Source organism: Balaenoptera physalus (assembly GCF_965194825.1).
Source record: "Balaenoptera physalus genome assembly, chromosome: 6".
In the NCBI taxonomy this organism is placed as follows: Eukaryota; Metazoa; Chordata; class Mammalia; order Artiodactyla; family Balaenopteridae; genus Balaenoptera; species Balaenoptera physalus.
The window spans coordinates 68,695,578-68,717,721 of NC_138885.1; the positions used below are offsets into that span (position 1 = coordinate 68,695,578).

A 22,144-nucleotide genomic window follows, 5' to 3' on the forward strand; every position below is an offset into this window, starting at 1 on the left:
GCGCAGGCTCAGCAATTGTGGCTCACGGGCCTAGTTGCTCCGCGGCACGTGGGATCTTCCCAGACCAGGGCTCGAACCCATGTCCCCTGCATTGGCAGGCGGACTCTCAACCACTGCGCCACCAGGGAAGCCCCCCCATCATTTCTTAAAAGGACATTATAACATCAAAAAGTCAGGACAGATGTAATTGCAGATTAAAGGTAATGCTTTGAATGTGATCAGCTTAGTGTGATGAAAAACTGCCTTGAGTGTTCTTATTTTTCTTAGTTTAATATACACCAATAAAAACTTGGTCATGGACTAGCATAAGTTCTTAGGTGGGTGTTTAAGAACACTAATTTAGTTCAAATCCTACATTTAACTGGTGAGGAAACTGAGTCACAGGGGGTTACCTTATTTCCCCCAGGTCACCTAGCAGATCAGCAGAACCTGGGCTAAAACTCAGGTGTCCTGACTCCTAGGCCAGGCCAGGTGACTGCCTGTGCATTCTGATGCCTCTTGACTAATTGACCCTTATCTCTCTTTTTAACCCTCTCTTTTTCCTTATAGAAAGGCCCCCACTCTCTGCATCAGTAAAAGCCTGACACTCCTCGTTCCTGGCAGCTTCAGTTAAAATGACGAACAGGAGTAAGATGGGGAATAATAACAACAGTTTTCTCTCAGCTGACCACTAAGTGCCAGGCATGGTGCTAGGCATTTTGCAAATGCTACTTTTTAATCCTTTAATAAGCCTAAAAGGTAAGTAACAGTTTCTCGATTTTTCAGGTGAGAAAACTGAAGCACAGAGGTCACTTGCCCCAAATTGTGTGGTAGTAAATTCAGAGCCCTGATTTAAAACCAGGTCTTCTTTATTCCAAAGCTCCTTCTTCTGTGCAATCCTTCCTCTCTTGGAAGCAAGAGTGGGGGCCTGAATCAATGACTCAGTTCTAGATTCTCAGCTTCTTGCTATCTTTTAAAAGATACAGAATCACTGGCATACTACTAGATCTTTAGCTTTTTGGCTTTCTTTTCTTTTTGTTAATATAGAACACCTAATACCTACACCCGTAATTCCTGCCCCATGGTCCCAAGTGCACCCTGGAGATCCAACAGGGTGCAGTTTATCATGTAAACCCAGCCCTCACAGAGCACTCGATAAATTAAAGATGTGGCTGAGACCAAATCTGTGTTTGAACTTAATGATCTTGGTGATCTCTGAAGGTTCCCACGGATAGTCCCAGAATTGCTCTAATCTGCATTTGTGTACATTGATTAGTACTTGTTATCCAGCCTAGTCCAGTCAACACAGCCTAATCACCGCAAAATGAATGTTGGTACATGCTTTAATTCCCAGGTTATCTTATTATCCAGAGATATTTGTCCTTATTATTGTTATTCTGGGGAGTTGTTGTCAGAAAACAGGGAATAATTTGATGATCCTGGGAAGAAAGATTGAAAACTGGGCCGGCATTAAAAACACTGAAATTTCTTGGTTCAGATTTGTATAGAAATTACTCAGCTGGATAAAAAAAGAGGCATAAAAACAGGTCCATTTGGAATCCCAATTCCAGAGTAAACCAAAGATATATCACTATGTTCGTAGACTACCAGACACAGGCACATAATCTCTAGAAGGGAAAGAACTGGGTCTTATTTATCTTTGTCTCCTAAACACACCTAGTGTTTGGCACCTAGTAAGTGCTCAATAAATGTTTGTAAAATTAAATGGGTTATTTCTGAGAAAAAGGAAATAGCATGAGGAGGCAATTGAGAAATACTGCAAGGAATCCAGTCAGAACGTATATATTGGACACTCACAAAGTTCATAATCAACAGATTATGGCTGGGGAAACCAATGTGATATCACCTCAGGTATTAGTTTCTTGTGGCTGCTGAAACAGATTACCACAATTTGGGTGGCTTAAAGCAACAGAAATGTATCCTCTTGCCGTTTTGGAGGTTAGAGGTTTGAAATCAAGGTGTCAGCAAGGCTGTGCTCCCTCCAGAGGCTGTAGGGAGAGTCATTCCTTGCCTTTTCCAGCCTCTGCTGGCTGTTGGCACTCCTTGCTTATGGGCCTCACTCCAATCTCTGCCTCTGTCTCCACATGGCCTTCTCCTCCATGTCTTCTCTGTCCACCTGGTAATCCAGAATGATCTCATCTTGAGATCATTAGCTTAATTATATCTGCACAGATCCCTTTTCCAGGTAAGAGTACATTCACAGTTTCCAGGATGTGGACATATATTTTTGGGAGCCATCATTCAAACCACTACACTTCATATGATGCCAAACTCAGGTTTAAGCGTTTTCTTGGCTGTGTGTTACTGAGGTGTAGAGAAAAAATATTGTAACTAGAGAGAAGTGAAACAAAGGTACATATCGGGGGCATAATATTTCAAAAACTGTTTATTATTCCTTCCTCCCTTTAGTTGTACTCTCCCCAACTGTGTCACTATTATAGACTCAGGGAAACACAGGGAATGACAGCTGGGAAGGAGGAGGAGAAGTTCTATGCCCGGAAGAGGGAACAAATTTTCTTCATCTTGCAGGCCTTGAGGGCTTATTGGGAAAGAGGAGGCTAGAGATAAGAGGAGGAGATATGTATCTTTTGTCTCCCTCCATTCTGTGCCCAAGTCTTGGAGGGAGGTGTGTTAGAGAGGTCCAGGAAAGCCAAAAGCAGAGAGGTGTTTTCTCCACTTCTTATGTGAGGCTTGGGAAGGAGATGACCTCACAGGATGCCTTCACAACAACCGGGGGCTGCTATCTGGCCAAGCAAAGAAAACACCTGAGTTGGCACTCCTGAGCTGCCAGTGCATGGAAGAGCCCCACACCATCTCCTCTGTGCCACAGGAGGGCCTGTGCCAATACAGGGATCATACATGAAGGATCCCCCCGGTGGAAGCTGAGGAGCCCTGAAGTCACAACCTATAGGGCAGGTTGTCTGGGCCGGGAATAAATGGAGACAGCAACCAGGCTTCAGGGCATGCACAGAATCTCTAAGATCAAGCTGGAGCCAATTCACCAGACAGAGATGGAGCCAAGTGAACAGACCACAAGTTTATAGCCGCTGCAGAGGTCAGCACTGGATGCCCTCAGGGCCCCCAGAGACTTGGAGGACATGGAATATCCACTTCTCAGGAACTAGAGGGCAGTACAATGACCTGAGCCTGTCGTCCAAAGACACCTCTTCCACGCCACCAGGAGGTTGTGTAAACCCTTCCCTGCAGACACCCACAAAACTGTACCTGAGGGGCACAGGAAGAATGGTAGAAAATCAGAAAGTCTGCAATACCTAAATAGTCTATTGAAATTGTTGCTTGGAACTGAATTTAACAATTTGGACTGAGGTGTTCCCCACATCCACTCTGTCCTGGCGACACAGTAGGTTTGGAGTGCATAAAAAAGACTTCATCAGACATGGAAAATGAAAAAGCTGAATTTTCTTTGCACATTTGGAAGGACTGTTTGCCATGCAAACAGGTACAATCATAAAGGTGAATTGAAATCTACCTCAAATATTTGAAAAAATGATTTCACCGCATTCAGACCAAACATTAGTAGTTTAACATCTTTAGTATAGACTAATCCTCAGTACTAGAGAGATGGAAAAATATAATCTTGCAGAGTTGGAAGAGCATCAGTTCTTCTATTCCCAGAAGGTGTATCCCCAAACCACCCTCTACTTCATTTCATTTTCTCCCTCATTCTGTTCATTCCATACATACTTACAGCAGACCTTCTTTGCATGAGGCACTGTGCTAGGTCCTGGGATAAAGAATGAGTAAACCGGGGGCTCTGCCCAGAACATGTAACTATTATTCACAGACCTTTTCTAAACACACAGTCCAGCGTCTTGGTAAGCTAATAACACCTCTGAAAAGCCCAACATCACTCCCCTAGTCATTAGATAATTGCCATGTAATCAAGTATTTAATGAAGCCCTCTGATTTTGTGTAGATTCTGTCTGAACCCAACATTTACATTTTTGATTATTTTCTTGACAATATTTTGTGGTCTATTTATTTACAGAGAAACCTGCCTTCATTTATAACAATATTTAGGTCACTCCAAGCATTTTTATTTTTCCTTTGATTACTAAAAAAAGGATTGGACTGAACAGGAAACAGCTAGATAAATAATGCACTGAAACCTCCTGCAGGACAACGGTTTTATAATTATTTGGGCTTCGTAGTGTTATATTCTAAACAATGGGGGTGAACACTATGTTCAATTATTACTTAGATACTAATTTCTCCTTCATCTTAGTGGGTGTTAACTGCCAAATCCATGCTTCACATTCTGAATAATTACTCCCTCAATAATGAACATATCATAATGGTCCATTTTAATAAAACTAAAATAATTTCCCATTTATTTTTTTCCACACTGCCTAGAAGTCATGCTAAAACAAAGGGTGAATAGGAAGAGGAAGGACAACATGAAGTGATGGAACGTGTGTGTAACAGCTGCCTTCTCTGAGCAGGGAGGGAAAACTTCATTTACTATCATTTAAAATACTGCAACAGTTCCTAAGCTTCTCCCCTGCCCTTTCTATGTTTAATCCAAAAAAAAATACCACTTTCAAAGCTTCCTTCTATCATAATGCCAATCCTTCTACACCTCCAGCCCAGAAGACTCACAAACAAGCGGCACAGATTTTTGTGCAAGTGCAGTTATGGTCTATCATTATTAAATGTCTCCTGGTGGGCGGGAGAGGCGCTTCATCACAAACAGCCATTCATCAGCACTCACCCAGCCGCTCACATCTGACCTCAGCAGCAATAATGCCACATCAAGTAGGCCAACTACCCAGTTTAGCAGCCGAGCAGAGAGCACAAGCTGGCTCCAAGATTAAGTACGCTGCCGCAGGCTTCCATTCCCAGGAGCTCCTTGGGCTGATGTTGTATTGATTGAGAAACTTTACCAGTAAGTATCACAAACAACAATAGCCAGGTCAAGACCGGCGATGCCTGAATAGGAATTCCCCACGGAGCGCACTCTGAGCCAGGTGCCGCTCTCATGATCTGAGCACAGGTTGAATAAGGTTTCCGAGGTAGGAAAGAGTGAGAACCTGCAGTTGGAAATGACATTTAAGCAAGTCCACGTGGGAACAGAATGAGAGACAATGATGTAATTATCTATTCCCCAGCTTCCAACTGCAGCAAAAGCCTGTCATCTCTCAGCATTTCTATATTCTCCAAGCCTTCCACTTCTTGCTTTTAATGCCTGTTGGGGGTGTATGATGCCTAAATCCAATATGCAAACACAGGCAGCATTCAGGGTAAACAAAAAAAGAAATACTGCCATGTAACAACAGCCAAGCCATTTTAATTTGAGAAATAAAAAGGGAAATTTCTGGCTTATAAGTTCCCCATACCCTAAGAAATGCATTTAATTTTACCTCTTACCAGGTGAGCACTAAATAAGAGAAATGAGCATACATAGTCCATGCACATTTTTATATGTGTACAAATCATATTTTTTGACAAGGTAGAGCTTGTGAAAATGGCCCTTGTGATTGGGAGAAGCTCTTGCACCATGGTAAGTAAGTACACGTAATACCAACTGCAGGCAGTAAGCCTCAGACCCCTGGGGGAAACAGTATAATTCCTGGTACTGATGTGTGCATGTGAAAGCACACACATACACACAGGTGCACTCTCCCACACAGTTGATGTGATCATTCTCACATCAAATCAAACTCTCATATCACATACATGCAGAATGGGATGATATTCCATTCATAACCAGATTCTATTCTCTGGGAGAAAGATGATGCTATTCTCCTTCCAATGTTTCTGTTGATACTAATTCATTTCTGACCTTCTTTCTCACCATCCCAAAGTTAGGGTCAATCACTACCTGCTCTCAGTTCTTTCTGTCCTTTACACACACTTCTATTATCATACTAAATGATCATTATGTGTTTGCTAATCTGTCTTCCCTTCTAGACTATTCCCTCCTCAAAAGCAGACGTTTTATATTATTAATTTTTGCCCTCCCAGGGCTCAGTGAAGTGTCCCGCACATAGTAGGTGCTCAATAAATCTGTTTCAGACTTAACAATTGCATTGGACAGGATAGAGACAGTGAGTTGTCCATCCAACAACTAATCTATCCTTCCGCTTACCAACAGGACCTCAGCTTTTTCAGGGTAGCAATGTACCTAGCTAAAAAAAAAGATTTTTACCTCTTGTCAGATTGAAAGTTTACAGGTTGAGTCTATCTAGAGAGCTATTTTCCTGACTAGAAGAACAGGCTCAGTGCATATCCATTTCCTGCCCTTGCTTCTTCTTCCAGCATGAGCTGAAAATCTGGGGCTGGGAGTCAGGTAGCCAGTCTCAATGTTAACATCTAGACAAGGGATGCTGGATTATAATTATATTAAGGTTTACCAGATATCTACATTCTTAACTTAAAAAATGTAAGTGGAGGATAAAAACCAATAGCAAAAAGAACTTTGCTTCTGAAGTGATTTTTGACACCCATTTTTAATGTTAAATCACAATTATCAACCAAGTGGCTTGATAATACTGACTATGTTCTATAGTGATTGTTCCCAGTTAGATGACCAGCAACCTTTTCCCCCTGAGTCCTACAACCATCATGTGTGTCTCATGGACAGTGAAGGGGACTTATTTTATAGTCACTGAGCATCATAGATCTCATTCTTGGCAATGACAAGAAGACAAACCTCAAAGGACCCCAAGTCTAGGAGCTAATCTTCCTGTCATTATTCCAATTCAATTCCCAAGTGCTGTGGCAGAGATTGCTAATTGCCCTTCAGTATCCAAACTCCCCTCTTTCCTGTTTAATATTAAAACCCCTAAAGTTTTAGCTAGGCACATGGCAGCCCAGCTAGAGATTATATTTCCCATACTCCCTTGCAACTAGGTATGGATGGCCATTTGACAGTGCATTGGCCAGTGGAATGTGAGCAGAAGCAATGTAGGTGAATTATGATTCTATTTAAAGGAAGATGATTGTCATTTGCTGCCTCTGTCCCCATTTCTTGGGGGCTGGGTTGTGGGTATAGTGGTAGTGAACTATATTTGATCTTGCAGATTAGAGCAACTCCCTGCAACAGGAATCAGCAAATTATGGTCCATGGGCCAAATTCACCACCTGTTTTTATATGGCTTACAAGCTAAGGATTGTTTTTACATATTTAAATGATTCAAAAATTAAAAGGACAATATTTTGTGACCCATGAAAATTATGTGAAATTCAGATTTCAGTGTTCATAAATAAAGTTTTATTGGAACATAACCATCCAATCATTTATGTTTTGACTATGGCTGATTTTATGCACCAATGGCAGAGTTGAGTAGTTGCAACAGAGACCAATTAGCCCCCAAAACCTAAAATATTTACTCTCTGGCCCTTTATAGAAAATTTTGCTGACCCCTGCACTAGAGAATGGTATAGCAACAAGGGGGACGGTACCAGGATCAAACTTCATGAAACGTAGCCACTCACTTCCCAGGTTGCCTACAATCTTGGTGTTAAGTGAGACACAAGTAAACTTCTCCCTTGTCAAACACTGTTATTTGGTCTTTGTTAAAGCAGCTGAACCAGCATCTTGACTAATACAATTTACCTAAGACACTTGTTAAGTATTGTCGAAGACAAACTACACTGGAACAGAAAGAAAAAGGGAAAACTGCTTCTTTCAAGTGAAGCAAATGCCTCATACCATGGATGTTTCCATGAGCGTTTGATGAGTTATTTCCCCAAGACATGCAAAAGGGACCATTGCACATCCTTGAACAGTGGAGAATATGATGAAATAGTGCCGGTAGAAGATTATTTTAGCACTCTATGTAAAGAGAGATGAATTAGAAGACAGCTTGTCAATGAGGCTCTCTCTCTTTCAAATTCCCCATACTCCTCCAGGAGGCAGTTGAAGTAACAGGAACTATAACAATAATAATTATTGTTATTATTATTATATAACTTTCATTGAGTGTTTACCCTGTGCCAGGCACCGTTTTAATATCCTTACATATATTAACTCCTTTAATCTACACATTCCCCATGTGATAGGTACTTTTATTATCATTCTCATTTTACAACTGAAGACACAGAGACTCAGAGAAGGTAACTGACTGAAGGTTACTCTGCTAGTAAGTGGCAGAGCCAGTTTTTGAACCCAGACTCACTCCAGAGTCTGTGAATGTAACCACCTTCTATGTCACTTCTAATCTTGGCACAAAATAATAAGGACTTGATTCAGGGCTTATATATTTGCTAGGGAAGTGGAAAAGAAGGAGAAATGGAAATGCAAAGAACTCTGCAGAAAAAGACTCCCAGACGAAGATGGTGGCATCATTGTGGGCAATGAAAGGCAACAGAGAATCTGGAAATAGTCACACTATAAGGAGGCTTAAAGATCAGTCTAGACATGTGGTTCCATACATGGCTGAGCATCAGAATAAACCAGGAATTTATTAAAGTATGGATGCCAGGACCCTCCATAAATGACCAACTCAGGCCTATTCAATCAATATCTCTAGAGCTAAAGAACTTTTTAAAAGCCTTCCAGATAATTTTGTATCTAGCCTGGCAAAAATTTAAGTCTGATGCTACTAACTTTTGACAAAGATGTGTAACAACAGTAATGCTTACACACTGCCAGTGGTAGTGTAATTTGGGATAAATACTTTGGGGGAAAAATACACTTATATACCCTATGACTTAGGAACTGTATTCCAGAGTATGTAACCAAGAGAAACTCTTGCACATATGCACAAGAAAATAAGAACAAACAAGAATGGATAAAAGAGCATTTTTGTGTTAGCAAAAAAAATGTAAACAAATGTCTATTACCAGGGGAAAAGATAAATAGTGGTATATTCATACAATGGGCTACTATACACAAGTGAAAATTAATAAGCGATAGCTACATACATTCAGCATCAATAAATCTCATAAAATAATGTACGGCAAAAAAAGATAAAGTCACAGAAGTATACATACAATATAACTTCATTGATATATTTGAACAAAAACAAGCAAAACAAAATAATATTTTAAGAGTATATTTATCTGTAGTAAAATTATAAAGAAAAGCAAAGAAATAATAAAATTCAAGATAATTTGGAAAGGAGGAGAGGTATGTTATGTGTGAATAGTGTATGGGTTTTAAAAATAATTATTTTTAAAAAATAATTATAATTAAAATAATTTTTAAATAATAATAATTATTTTTTCTTAACTGAGTGGTAGATACACATGCATTTGTTTTGTTTTTCTATAAACAGGGCATATACATTGTATATATTTATTTGTGTATATGATGGCATTCATAATTTTTAAAATGTAAGAAAACATGGCTCAAGATGTATGTATATTTACTTCAACATTTTTTTGAATGTTGATCAGTAGGGAAAGTTTGAATTTGATCAGTAGGGGACTGGTTAAATATGTTAGGATAAATTCATATTATGGTACATTACGTAATTATTGAAAAGAATAAGTCCAATCTCCATACACTGACTTTGGTGGATGTTGATAATACATTCAGAGGAAAAAAAGCAAGTTATACAAAAACGTGTACAATACCATCCATTTTAATAAACAACCACTAAAGAACCACCAAATGAAAACTCTATACATTTGTATATGTTTGTACGAGCACGAAAAACAAGTATGGAAAGATATGCACTGGTGAAGACGTTGCCAATTGCCTTTCTTTAGCCATACCCTCCTTCCTCTTTAGAATTATAACTAGCTGTTATCCAGGCATCTTACCACTCAGAATAAAATACTACATTTTCCAGCCTCCTTTGCTATGACTGTGATCATGTAATTCAGTTTCAGCCAATAAGATGTAGACAAAATTGTGTGCTTAATGGGAGATAACTCAGATGGGAGGGATTCTCCTACTTCTTTTTTATTTCTTCTGCCTTTCTTCTTTCTTCTGGCCATCAGTATGTCTCTGTTAGCTGGAGCGCCAACAGCCATTTTTGAATCATGAGATGACTTTGAGAATGGCAGCTATGAACTAGGATAGTGGAACAGAGAGACAGAAGCCTGAGTTCCTGATGACACCCTGCAGCCACTACACCAGCCCTGGACATCCTACCTCTGGACATCTTTTAGGTGAGAGGAGAAATAAACTTCTATTTTGTTTAAGTCAGAAGAGGGTGGAGCATTACCAAATTTTTTCTTTATATGTCCATTTTGCTTGACTTCTTAAAATAAGCACAAATTACTTATATAATTTAAATACTCTCTAAATAAGTTTTTAAAAAGAAAGCCTTCTAAGTGCATATGATGTGATTGAGGACAAGTTTGGAAACCTTCTCTCTCATTTCACAGATGAGAAAACTGAGGCCTACAATTCATACAGTGAGTCAGAGGTAGGGCCAGAACTGGAACCCAGATCTTTGGGCTTCCAGTACAGTGCTCTTCCTTTCATAGCACAGCAGAAAATATTTTAAAATGTGAGACTCTGAGAAACTTGAAGCTTGGCAGAAACAAAGAAGAAATTGCCTGGTTTCTGATAGGCTTCAGGTTTGCATGGAATACCCAAGTGCCTAATTAAAAAAAAGATGATCAGACAGAAGGCGAGAGCAGGTTTGAATCCAAATGAAGTAACAGTTTTGCTCTAGAACCTTTTCTATGTAAGATTTGGCATTGTTTTAAGTAGTAAAACCTGTCTAGTGATTTAGACATGTGACAAGCTTCAAAACATTAGAAACTTTTTATTTTCTGACTTGTCTTTGGGAAAAAAGAACATCCCATCCAAAGCCTGACATGTGAATTTCCTTTCCTCTTAACTAAAGGAATATTTTAAATTCTTAACTGTGAACTTACAGATAAAGTTAGATCATAAAACAGTATGATATAAATTGAACACAATATAATTTTAAGCACTTAGAAAGGAAATACAGTATTCTTTCCTTACCTAAAATGGAAGTCAATTTAGGGTCATATTTTTGAACTATGAATTCCTACACATTTCTGAAGTTTTATTTTTTTCTCAATAGATTTTTAGTCTCCAGAAAATGATTTGCATAATGCTCTTGTTCAACTATGGAAACTTAAGTAAGCAAAAAGATTGGACTATTTCAAGGTTAAAATATAAAAATTAAGATTAAAAACCATTTGAGTTCACGCAAATTCATTGCCTTTCATCACACATTAGTTCATTCACTCATGCCTGCTGCGGATGATCCAGGGATCGGGGTGGGCCATTCCACCTGCTCCTTTACTAACGTGGGCATCTTATTTTCATAAGAGTTTCATTTTTGCTCACTTCAATTACAGAGTTAAGAAAACGTTTTCTAGAAACTCTTTGGTGCTTTTTCAAATCATCATCTCAAAACATGTAAAGAAATGCTAGATTTATTTGCTAAATATTGACTTTTCCTGTTTCTTTCTCATACACAAAGTGACAAGAGTTACATAGACATTATGAGTGGTTTTTAATTGTTCCTTCGTTGAAACTGAGCCTCCCCTCTTCTACTATCATCGAGTAAGAGCTCACTCCATTATTTCTACAATTTTAGAAAATGGAACTAGCTAAATTTCATTGTCATTAATGCAAGATCAATATCATCTGTTATATAGAATTCAGAAAAACAAGAAAATACATTGCATTTATAGTTTTTCTTATTTTCTCTAAAATGTAATCGACTTCTTAATAAACTAAGAAGCTCAGGACATAAAGATGTTAAGTGAGTGTCTGGTAGCACTTCAACATTTCAGAGAACACGTGTTGCTAATGGCCTTTCTACTCATCTCCCTTCACTCACACACATACGTATGGGACAGAGCACATACTGAACTTGAGTATCAAACACCAGAGCCAATTTATGGCAGGTGATAAGGAGACAGTCTTACCTCTAGAAGCAGTTCATTTTTCAGTGCCAAAGGCAAAGTGTTTAATAGGTATTTTATAGGCCATATATCCAATACACTGTAAGACATCTGTAGTTGCTCAAACTAAAAGTCCTTCACTAGGAATGAGCTCCCATTTTGTGTGTGTGTGTGTGTATATGTATGTGTGCATGTATGTATGCTCATGCACACATACGTGTATATGCACAAAAGGATGCCCAGCAGAATATTCCTTGGGAATCTTAGAGGAAACAGCTTTGACTGTTGGCTCTGCATCCTTCTCTATAAGACATTCAGATAAGCAACATCCTAGCTGTTTTGTGCTGAGTTCTAGGCCCAACATGGGCCACCTGACTGTTTGATCTCAAGCCATTCCCTTGACTACTCTGGCCTCAAGTTTCTCATTTATCCGATTGGAGTAGCATCACTCCTTCTACATAGGTCACAGGATGGTTTGGCACTGAGAATAAATGTGAGCAAGCCCTCTGAAAACTTGATAGCACTATGAAATCAAAGGTACCCTTGTTGAGGACTTAGCAAGAGGAGGTAAACACCTTGTCCACTGCTTGACAAGACCACCATACAACCGGTGCAGTCATTTCTTAAGCAAGGAGGGTGAGTCACATAACAAAAGGTCTTGATTAAGTCACATTTAGAAAAGTAAAAGAGGCCTAACATTTTATAGCATCTCTATGTGCCAAAGACATTATGTCCACAGACAGAAGAAAAAAGGGCCAGTGGCTCTGGCAAGCCCTTTTGTCGCCATCCCAATAGCCCTTGAGGGGCTGCCTCAGACACAGGGTGGAATGCCTCACCCCTCTCCACAGCCCACTTAGTGAATCACTACACTGTATAGTGTTTACCAGTTTTTACATGAAAAAAATAAAAATTAAATTTCCTGGGTGTATATGGTTTATCACAGTAAGTCTGTGTTAATATTTCCTAATCATAGTGACCTCAGCCTGCCAGAATGCACAGGCCCCTAATCCTCGCTGTAATGTTTTCTCATTAGCTACGCAGCATTGCCACACCAGTGGCAGCAACCAAGCTCTGCCTCAGGCACCACTGGAATTAATTACTAGAAGAAACACTGCTGTTTTGAATTGTCATCTTGAATTTATCACTTGCCACTTAATGTAACTCATCTGACCTAATACCTCTATTGTGTCACCAGGGGCCTTGGCACAGGTTTCACCAGGATAATAGCAGGGGGGTTCTGTATACCTAATGCGGCTGAGATGCCAAACACACAGCTGCTGGAGGCCTGGTTAAAATCCTACCCCGGAGGCAAAGCATGCTAACAATGCCCCTAGCAAATTGCAGATTACCCATACGTCATGTTCTATCTGAAGCTAAGAGTGATTCAAAGGTAGGCCCAATACATCTAATTTCTGCTGCTTGGAGAAGATAATCTTTCATTTCTTTCGATGTAACAACCCTCAACATTGGTTTCTCTCATGCTATGTTTTTGAACATAATGAAACTGGCTATTTATGTATGGAAGGAAAAGGGGCTCTGGGAGGACCTGTAGTGCTGGGTCTGGGGCCCTTTTCATATAAATTCTGAAGCAATTGCTCATTAAATTACTCATACAAAGCAATGCAATTTCACCATTGGTTATGTTTCCCCAGGAAAAGGAACAAAAGTACAACCCAAGTTGACATCTGTGCTGTACTTTTGCAGGGCTACAATTTCCCATGCACTTGTGAGAATTATTCTGCCCATTTAAAAAGGGAATTAATGATTTGGTTAGTTTCATTAAGCCTGAGAAATTATTTCAGTATGAAAAATAAGCTCTGATGCATGCTCTGAACAACAGCCCTCTTCATCAAATTTTTTTATCTGTAAAAACCATACACTTGAAACCAAGATTTTCCAAGTTTTCTCCCCTTTTTGGATTCACCTAAATTACATTATTTCCATTTTAAAGTTAGTCTTTCAGTTCTGCTATAGCTTTTATTTCAAAACATGACATGTACATGCATACATGTGGATGTGTGCATATATATGTATAAATTCTAGCCCCTAGAAGCTTACAGACGAAATAACATAACACCGTAATGTAACACCAAAGCATGAAAATCCTACTGATGAAATAAGTAAAATAGATTTATTTGATAATGACAATTCCTAGATTATTTCATAGACAAAAACATTTCCTTTGGTTACCATACTCTACACACTATGCATAGTAAACTTTGGAAGATGTATAATGCAATATAAACATTAATAGTTACACAGTTGTGTTGCTTTAGAAAGACTATTTATAGAGAAAATAGAAAATGCCTCCCCAAAGTATACTTAGACCTAAGCCACCATAATCTTCCTGCTCATACAGCAGGAAATCTAATACACCAGCTCAATAAACCTGGAGGAAACAAAGGTTTTATGTAGCATTAAGTGTCACAATATTAAAATGCCCATATTACTTTAAATTGCTCTTATAAGCTTCTTTTTAACAATCCAGAAAGTTGAGTGCCATTATGAGAAGAATATTGTCCTATATGGTAAAGGGTAGAGAAGGAAAAATCAGAAAACTCGCCCCTTCGCCTGTGTTGATCTCTGACTAATACCACTGGTGCTTTTACACAAGGGTCTCTACTCTCAAACTCTCCTATTTTATACCGTTTTGAGTTGTCAGGGTATGTTCTGTCAAAGGTGACATAACATTTAAAAGGGTATCAAAAAGTCTTGACGGCAATGCCAGCTCAGCCACATAACCTCTTTCTAAGTTGGTTTCCTTTCCTGTAAATGTAACATTGTGTGTTATGAGCTACTGAGGCTATAGAGACTGTAAAGCTCTTTCAAAATACCAAGTCCTTCATTCCACAAATGGTAACGTAGCAACAACAAACGTAGCAACAACAAAGATCACCAACCCTGGAAGTGTAAGTTTCCCCCAAACAGCAACAGTAGCTTTTGTGAATTTTGCAGAGAGTCTACTAGCACTCTGTAGCTGCCTAATTAATACCTAATGACAATGATTAACCACTGGTGATATTCAGCTAACTAATTGGGGTTTTATAGTATCTCAGGAAGTTTCAACTAAGGCCATTAAAAGAGTATCTTCTATTTTTATTGTACCTGTCAACTCCCCAAACTTTCTACTAACAGAAATTCATTAATTGAGGTTCTTTAATGAAATATTAACGATACAAAAGTACATCTGAAGTCTTAAGAAATACCCAGGGTCAATAAACTAATAGTGTCTTTTAAGCACCAATTTCCCCCTTTTATGTTGCTTGGGCCAGCTCAGGCAAGGAGGGGTACATTGTACATTGGGGTTGGTGGGCCCAAATCCACTGGGCTGTCTTTTACATTCCTCAGTGTTAGGGTGAGTCGAACACATATTCAATAAACACACAATCTTTCAGGGCTGTGTGAACTCTTAGACTATCAGACTTCATGATATTCACAGATAGGAAGTATGACACTTCTAAAGGACTGGGGTAGGTTGCATGCAGGTGACGGCAAAAATGGTCTGGAGACAGCAGCCTTCAGGGAGCTCTGTGGCCAATGCCTTATGGTAAACTTGTGATCTAGATTATCTTTCTTCCACCCTTTTGGAATATCCAAATTGTTAACTTTCACAGTCCCACACCCATACAAACCCTCTTCAGGCAGGCTCAATGCAGAAGCTCTGTGAACTCTTTTGCTGATCTTAAGATATTTTTCAATGACTTATAATGAAATGTTTTAAAATCCCGACCGTTAGCATTAAAAATGTACCAGGGCATGCTGGGAATCAATGGCATTTAGTGCTGCTGCCTTGTAAAAAATGAAATCCTAACTGGTTCCTCCTAATGTTATTGGCAGATGTGGTTTTATACTTTTAAATGGAAAAGAGAACATATAGATATGCCTATCAGGTGAAATGACATCATAAAATACCTGACTGGAAAGCAAGGGGACTTGCTCTGGCTGGATTACTTGTTATTGAAATAGGGACCTAGAGCAAAGGCGAAAGCGTATCATCTGCAACTGAATGTTTTCAATTACTTTTTATCGTTCTTGGTCATTCTCACCACAACATATACATTGGGATAAAAGATTACTTTATATCATAAGTGAAAGAAATGCACATGCAGCATTTACTCTGCAAATGGAGACCCTGTTGCCTCTCACCACTTTGAAATATGGCAAATCTGTAGCAGTGCCTACACAGTCACCAAAATGATTCTTTTTCTGTCAAATTATTCCCTTTCATCTTAATATCCAATTTCATCACAACTAACTGTAAGAGCCACATAGTCCATGATTGCATACTCCTAGGTAATAGCTGTCACGTGGGTATTTAGCATCAAATATACTGTTTCTTTCTTGACTAGAAATATGATTACAAAAGATGCACCTTTTTTATCTCCTTTTCAAAAACAACTGTGAAACAATCATATCCTATAGCTTAAGAATCAAAGACAAATAAAACATGCCATTAATGGAAGCTGCGCCCACAATGTAAACAACTCTAATATAATTAATTCTTCCAACTGGAACTTGCTAGGACAGGAAGTCTGCATTGAAGAACACAGCTCAGGACAGCCACTGAGAAAAGCTGCTTCATTGAGCAAGGGCTGTTCTGCACAAGGGTCCTTAGACATATATCCCTGGCCATATATCTTTGCCTTGTCCTGGGTCTCCAAGAACCAGCATAGACAGCCCCCTCCTACCCTGCCTCTTGACTCATTCACAATATCTTATTTGGGGATAGGAAGAGGGAGATTTCATATAAAATATTTTTCCCCACCTGGAAAACAATTTACCTAGAAGCACATTCCTAGTGCTGATGAATCTGAGGCTGGGCTCATAGCAGCTATTGTCATGCAAGCACAGTTGTAAGTAATAATGTGGCCTTTAATGACGGAATGATGGACCTGCCAAACACTTGCTCCTGCCATAGACTGCTTGCATTTCCCTGCTGGAGAGCACAGAGATGCCCATCTGGGAGTTATTAACATATCCTCGTCAATTCAGAACCGACTTTAACATAATCCATATTTGTTGGAGAAAGTCCAACATCAGCTTGAGAACAGCAGTCACGTGCCTCAATGACACATTTCAAACAGCACACACAGAGCATGCTTGGGCAGCTAAGCAATTCAGAAATGCAAATAGCTGAAGCACTCTCCTGACTAGATAAAAAGGACAAATCCCTTTTGGCAAAAGACTGGATGTCCTCTTAATGTCGCAGTAGAACAACCAAACGAGGAAAGGTACAAATTCCAGGGGTGTTGATTTGGATTTGGTGGGTTGCTGGGAAGGTGTCTCTTTGGGTTTATTCCAATCCTGTTGGTGCAATCCATCTCAAGTTGACCCTGGACTTCAGTGGTTGTCAGGCAGAGCTATTTGTCTGGGATGCAGGAATACAGATGCTCTTAAGCCAACAGTGTTGCACAATGTCTGCCTGCTTGTTGACATATGTATAAGCATACACCTCTCCCTTTAAAAACACAACAAAGAGCTATGGGTTCCATTTCAACTTCGTCTCTGTTGTTGTTCTGAATGGGTTATCTACTATAAGTATATCCCTGGAAGAAGCTGGATTGGTTATGCCCCTAAATGTGAGTTCTCAGGAAATCTAATTATATCAAAATATCATGTAAGGGCTCTGAAAGTTATCTCCAAACTAGGCACTGATCTTTGTGGGTCTAGAACACACCCCCACCAATACTTTCTCAATGATTTTAACACTACAGTTCATCAGCTAATTCCTTTGGTTGATAGATGTTATTAGCAGTATATGTATTCTGTAAGTGAAATCAATTAAGGAATAAGGGGGGAAAAGCATTTCCTTGAGGCCACCACCCATTCCTATTGATGTGGATTTTGGTGAAACTACAATAAAACCCTATTTTTAGATTATGTAAACCAAAGCCAAATGCAGATTCTTCCTTCAAATATTTAAATAGACTCACAGGGCTGAATTCCTAGATAGTAGTATCGTACCACTATTAAATTTTCTGCATTTGATAATTATGTTGTGGTTACGTGAAAGAATGTTCTTGTTCTTAAGAGATACATGTTGAAGTATTTAGGGATAAAGAGTTATGATGTCGGCAACTTTCTCTTACATAATTCAGCAAGACAAGAAATAATAATGAATATATACACACTGAAAGAGAAAACAAATGTGGCAAAATGTTCACAACCGGTGAACCTAGGTGATGGCTGTATGTGTGTTCCTTGTACCATTTTGGAAATTTTTGGTAGGTTTGAAATTTTTCAAAATAAAAAGTTGGAAATATAGTAAATTAGACTCACAGATACTAATGTGGAAATTTTTAAAAAACAGAATTTACTGTTTGGAAACTTCCTCTTGTTTACTGTTTTTTGCTTGATGATGACATTTTGTATAAGGGCAGAATCTCCTGGAAGGAGAGGAAGACAGAGTAAGAAAAACTGTGGGAAAATATCGTACTGAGGGACAGGATAATGATGTGGGAGAGACAAAGAAAACAGGAGGAGTGAGATAGAAGAGAACACAGAAAGGAGGAGAAAGTGCACCTCAGTGCAGTTCTGAGCCACAGCAATACCAGTAGCAGCCAAGTCAGTGCCCTGAGGCTAGGAATAAGATGGCGAGGTCTTTGGGGCAGAGGTCTTACCTGAGGGGAGTGATAATGCAAAAATACCACTCTCTTCCAGCAAGCAGAAGTGGATTGGGCAACCCAGCTGCTAATGGCAGCATGCACTTTCTTCCAGTAGGGAATAGAATTCAGCCACATGACAACCTGAAGGCTAGACTGACGTTTGTGCCATAGGGTGGGACACAGTCAATGCCTGGGAGGGTGTGCCCCCCACACCTCCTCCTTGGTGTGGGAACTCATTGGACCCTATTAAGATGGAAGGGGTAGGGCTGGTGGGGATGGATGTCTTTAGCCTTTTATTAAGTCTCTACCATTGAGGTTTGGGAATGTTGTGCAAGTTTTGACTGTGAATATAAAAATTATAAAATAGCAAATAATTTGCCTTCATTAGAATATGTATATTGTTTTTAAGTTATTCCTGTGAACTGCAGAAAATGATGAGTTGCTAAACTGTTTCATTCTTCAAGCCCTTGTGAGGTCTATGCCCCTTATTAGCAGAAGGTACCCAGAGTGGTCGTTGCCCCTCTTCCCTCAAGACTGAGGAATGATCAAAAGATAGGGGACACTGAAACCATGGGTAATCATTAGTCAAATCCATTTCACCTGCCTTCACTAATCAAGGTAGTTTTAATTGTTGCTACAAAAGACCTGCACATCCTCCAAGCAGCAGGGAGCCTAAACAATAAGATGTTTGCCTGAGTTGTTTTCCAGGAATGGAGTCAGCTGTGTTTAGTTCCAGCTGAGCTGGTTAAGACTGGATAGGACCATGGACCCTCCAACTGGGCATGCATAAATGTCCCCTTAATGATGTTTTGACATCAGAGGGGTGAAACTCCACCCTCAGATCATGCTAAGCACGTGCAGAGGCCTATAGCTCAGTTACACCTGCACAGAGTGACAATTACCACCCCTTTTTCCAATCATCTTTCCCCACAGTGCCCATGCCCCCCACGCCCCAGACCGCCCTGCTTCTTTATATTCATCCCATAAATACCCCAGCCCCTTGCCCTCGGGGAGGCAGATCTGAGGCTTGTTCTCCTGTCTCCTCACTTGGCTGCCTTGTAAATAAATCTCTTTGCTGCAAACTTGGGTGTCTTAGCATTTTGGCTTGCTGAGCAACAGGCAAACTGAACCTGGTTCAGTAACAATCGTGGTGAAAGAGGTCACTACAATTGTGCAGCTTAGGTTAGAAGCTGAGATATGCCCAGAAAGAGTGTCTGTAATAGTGATTAGCCATCAGACCAGGAAGAGGCACAACTATAAAAACCTGGGGGAAGAAAAGGGCAGAGACAGACAAGGAACACTCAGGCAAGAGGTCTGATATGTAGGAGCCACATCCCAGCTGAGGCTCATCCCATCCTATGGCTACACCCATTTGGGTAGGTCACTCCAACAAGCCACCCCAGTGAAGAGCAGCTTCAGGGATATCATTCACCTCCGAATTCTGTGGAGAACCTTCCATTGTTGGCTCATCAGCATCAGAACCCAGAAATTTCCATGGACTGATCCCCAAAAGCCAAGTGACCCAAAGTCTGTTTGGTCTTGAAAATAAGAAATTTAAAGAAGCTGCTTGCCTTTGTCTCATATGTCATATTCTCCCTACAGTTACTAAACCGTTCAGAGCAATACTATTTGTTCCCAAGGAAAGAAAGAACCTCAAATAGAGTTTCAAAATTCACTGTCAAGGTCAAGTAACCAGTGTTAAAAACCCTGATAGTTCATAGACCCACAAGCAGAGGGAATGCTGGGCCTGTGTTCCTTCCCTACAACTCACCCCTGTCCCCACTCTCAGCATCATGATGCCTTTGTGTGACATCTTCTAGTTTTCTGCTCCCCTTGACATTCACTTAAATCTGATCTTCCTTACAGAAAAATATTAGGAAGTGGAGGTGAGGATTTGTCCTGGGCCCTGCACTGCTCTGTAGATGGTCCCAGGCAAAGAGGCACTCGGGTTTTGGAGAAAGTCTGCTCAGGAATCAGGGCCAGAAGTGTGTCCTCTGTGGTTTTCTCCCACGCAGTTCAGGACATTTGGATTTGATGCAGTGGTATTTTGCAGAGAACATTCAGTAGGATGAGACAGTGGGGTTTCCATGTGGACTCAGAAAAATGCCAGATGACTAATATAAAAGCTTAGTCTGAGAACTGACCATAGCACATTCAAAGTTATATCCTAGGGAAATCGTGTTTGTTCTTTTGAATATGGCAACTCTTCAGCCAAAGGCAGCAAATGAGGTGCCTGCTCCTTCACACAATGGGGAGGTTTGCTCAGTTCACACTGTGAGGCAAATGTATGTAGAATATTGCTGATTCAAGGTAAACCACTGCCTCATTAGGGTTATTTGGTATTTTTATTTGAAAACTGAATTTCTCACAAAAGCATAGCAGAGGGGGAAATACAGTCAGTCACCTGAAGTAAGGAGGGGCATGAGTGCCACCTTCCCACCACATGCCAAGATTGCTGGCCTCACACATGCTTCACTCTCTCCTCCCACACTTTGCCCTGGTTTGGCTTCTCTTCATGGTCCTCTTCACAGACATCTCCTAGAGCCTGTACCATGGGCTTTCATACTTTTAGATTGGCAGTGTTGAAATAAGACCTACATCTAAGAGAGTAAGATACCAGCAGATATCTTAGTTCCCATCCGTTTAATCATCAAACCTGGAGTCATAAGAGAATAATACACAGGAAAACGGAGACGTTGGATTCTTAGGAAACATCTAGAATATGGAATTCTGTCCAGTAGACCAAAGCAATCTGGATAATACAGAAAGTTCTGCAAGGGGGTGAAAAAGGCACCAAAGACTTACTGTGAGGACGTCCCTGCTGGCGCAGTGGTTAAGAATCCGCCTGCCAATGCAGGGGACACGGGTTCGATCCCTGGTCCGGGAAGATCCCACATGCCATGGAGCAACTAAGCCCGTGCACCACAGCTACTGAGTCTGCACTCTAGAGCCCACGAGCCACAACTACTGAGCCCACGCACTACAACTACTGAAGCCCGTGCGCCTAGAGCCCATGCTCTGCAACAAGAGAAGCCACTACAATGAGAAGCCTGCACACTTTAACGCAGAGTAGCCCCTGCTCACTGCAACTAGAGAAAGCCCACACGCAGCAACGAAGACCCAACGCAGCCAAAAAAAAAAAAAAAAAAGGCTTACTGTGAGGATGTGTCCATTGCTTATTTCCAGCCCTACTCTACAGGAATTTCTGGGAATAGCCTCAGGTTTTGCTCTCTGCAGGATGCACACACATCATTCTCAGCACATCTGAGAATTCAAAGTGTAATTTGTCAGCCATGTTTTGGAACAAACTAGGGCATCTCAACTGTCTTGAGGTGGTAGTATCTGGTAAAAATCAGATATAGGCCATTTAATAGGGCAATTTACTTTAACATGTAAGATATGTTGTTTTAGTGGTTTGTATGCACTCCAATCATAACAATAGGGTGCCATAAGGTCAAAGAAGTGAGAAATCCACTTCTAATGCATCACTCTGCTCCTGCTTCTTCAAGGATATGGGTACAACTATCCATTTCTTGCAATAACGAATTTCCTGGTCTCTTTCCTTGGGGCTAAAGTCACACCAAATGGCAGGAAGATGCCACTTTCACTCTTGTAGTTACTGAATCCATTTCTTTTCTCTCTCTCATGAGGAACAGATGGCAGCCCTTGCTCCCTAGTTCCACCTATAGGTAGCAGACAGTCAAGCCCATGTGTGAGACAGACACCTCTAGTCC

The 22,144-nt window shown here is 40.3% G+C and overlaps 1 long non-coding RNA gene across 1 annotated transcript in view; it reads right to left on the reverse strand.

The window, feature by feature from the left end:
• The window catches only part of LOC309662610, a 592,813-nt gene that overhangs the window by 6,263 nt on the left and 564,406 nt on the right, over window positions 1–22,144 (reverse strand). The window contains exon 2 of the long non-coding RNA XR_014264814.1: window positions 123–21,565. This is a non-coding gene — a long non-coding RNA (uncharacterized lncRNA). The remainder of the gene's footprint in view (window positions 1–122; window positions 21,566–22,144) is intronic.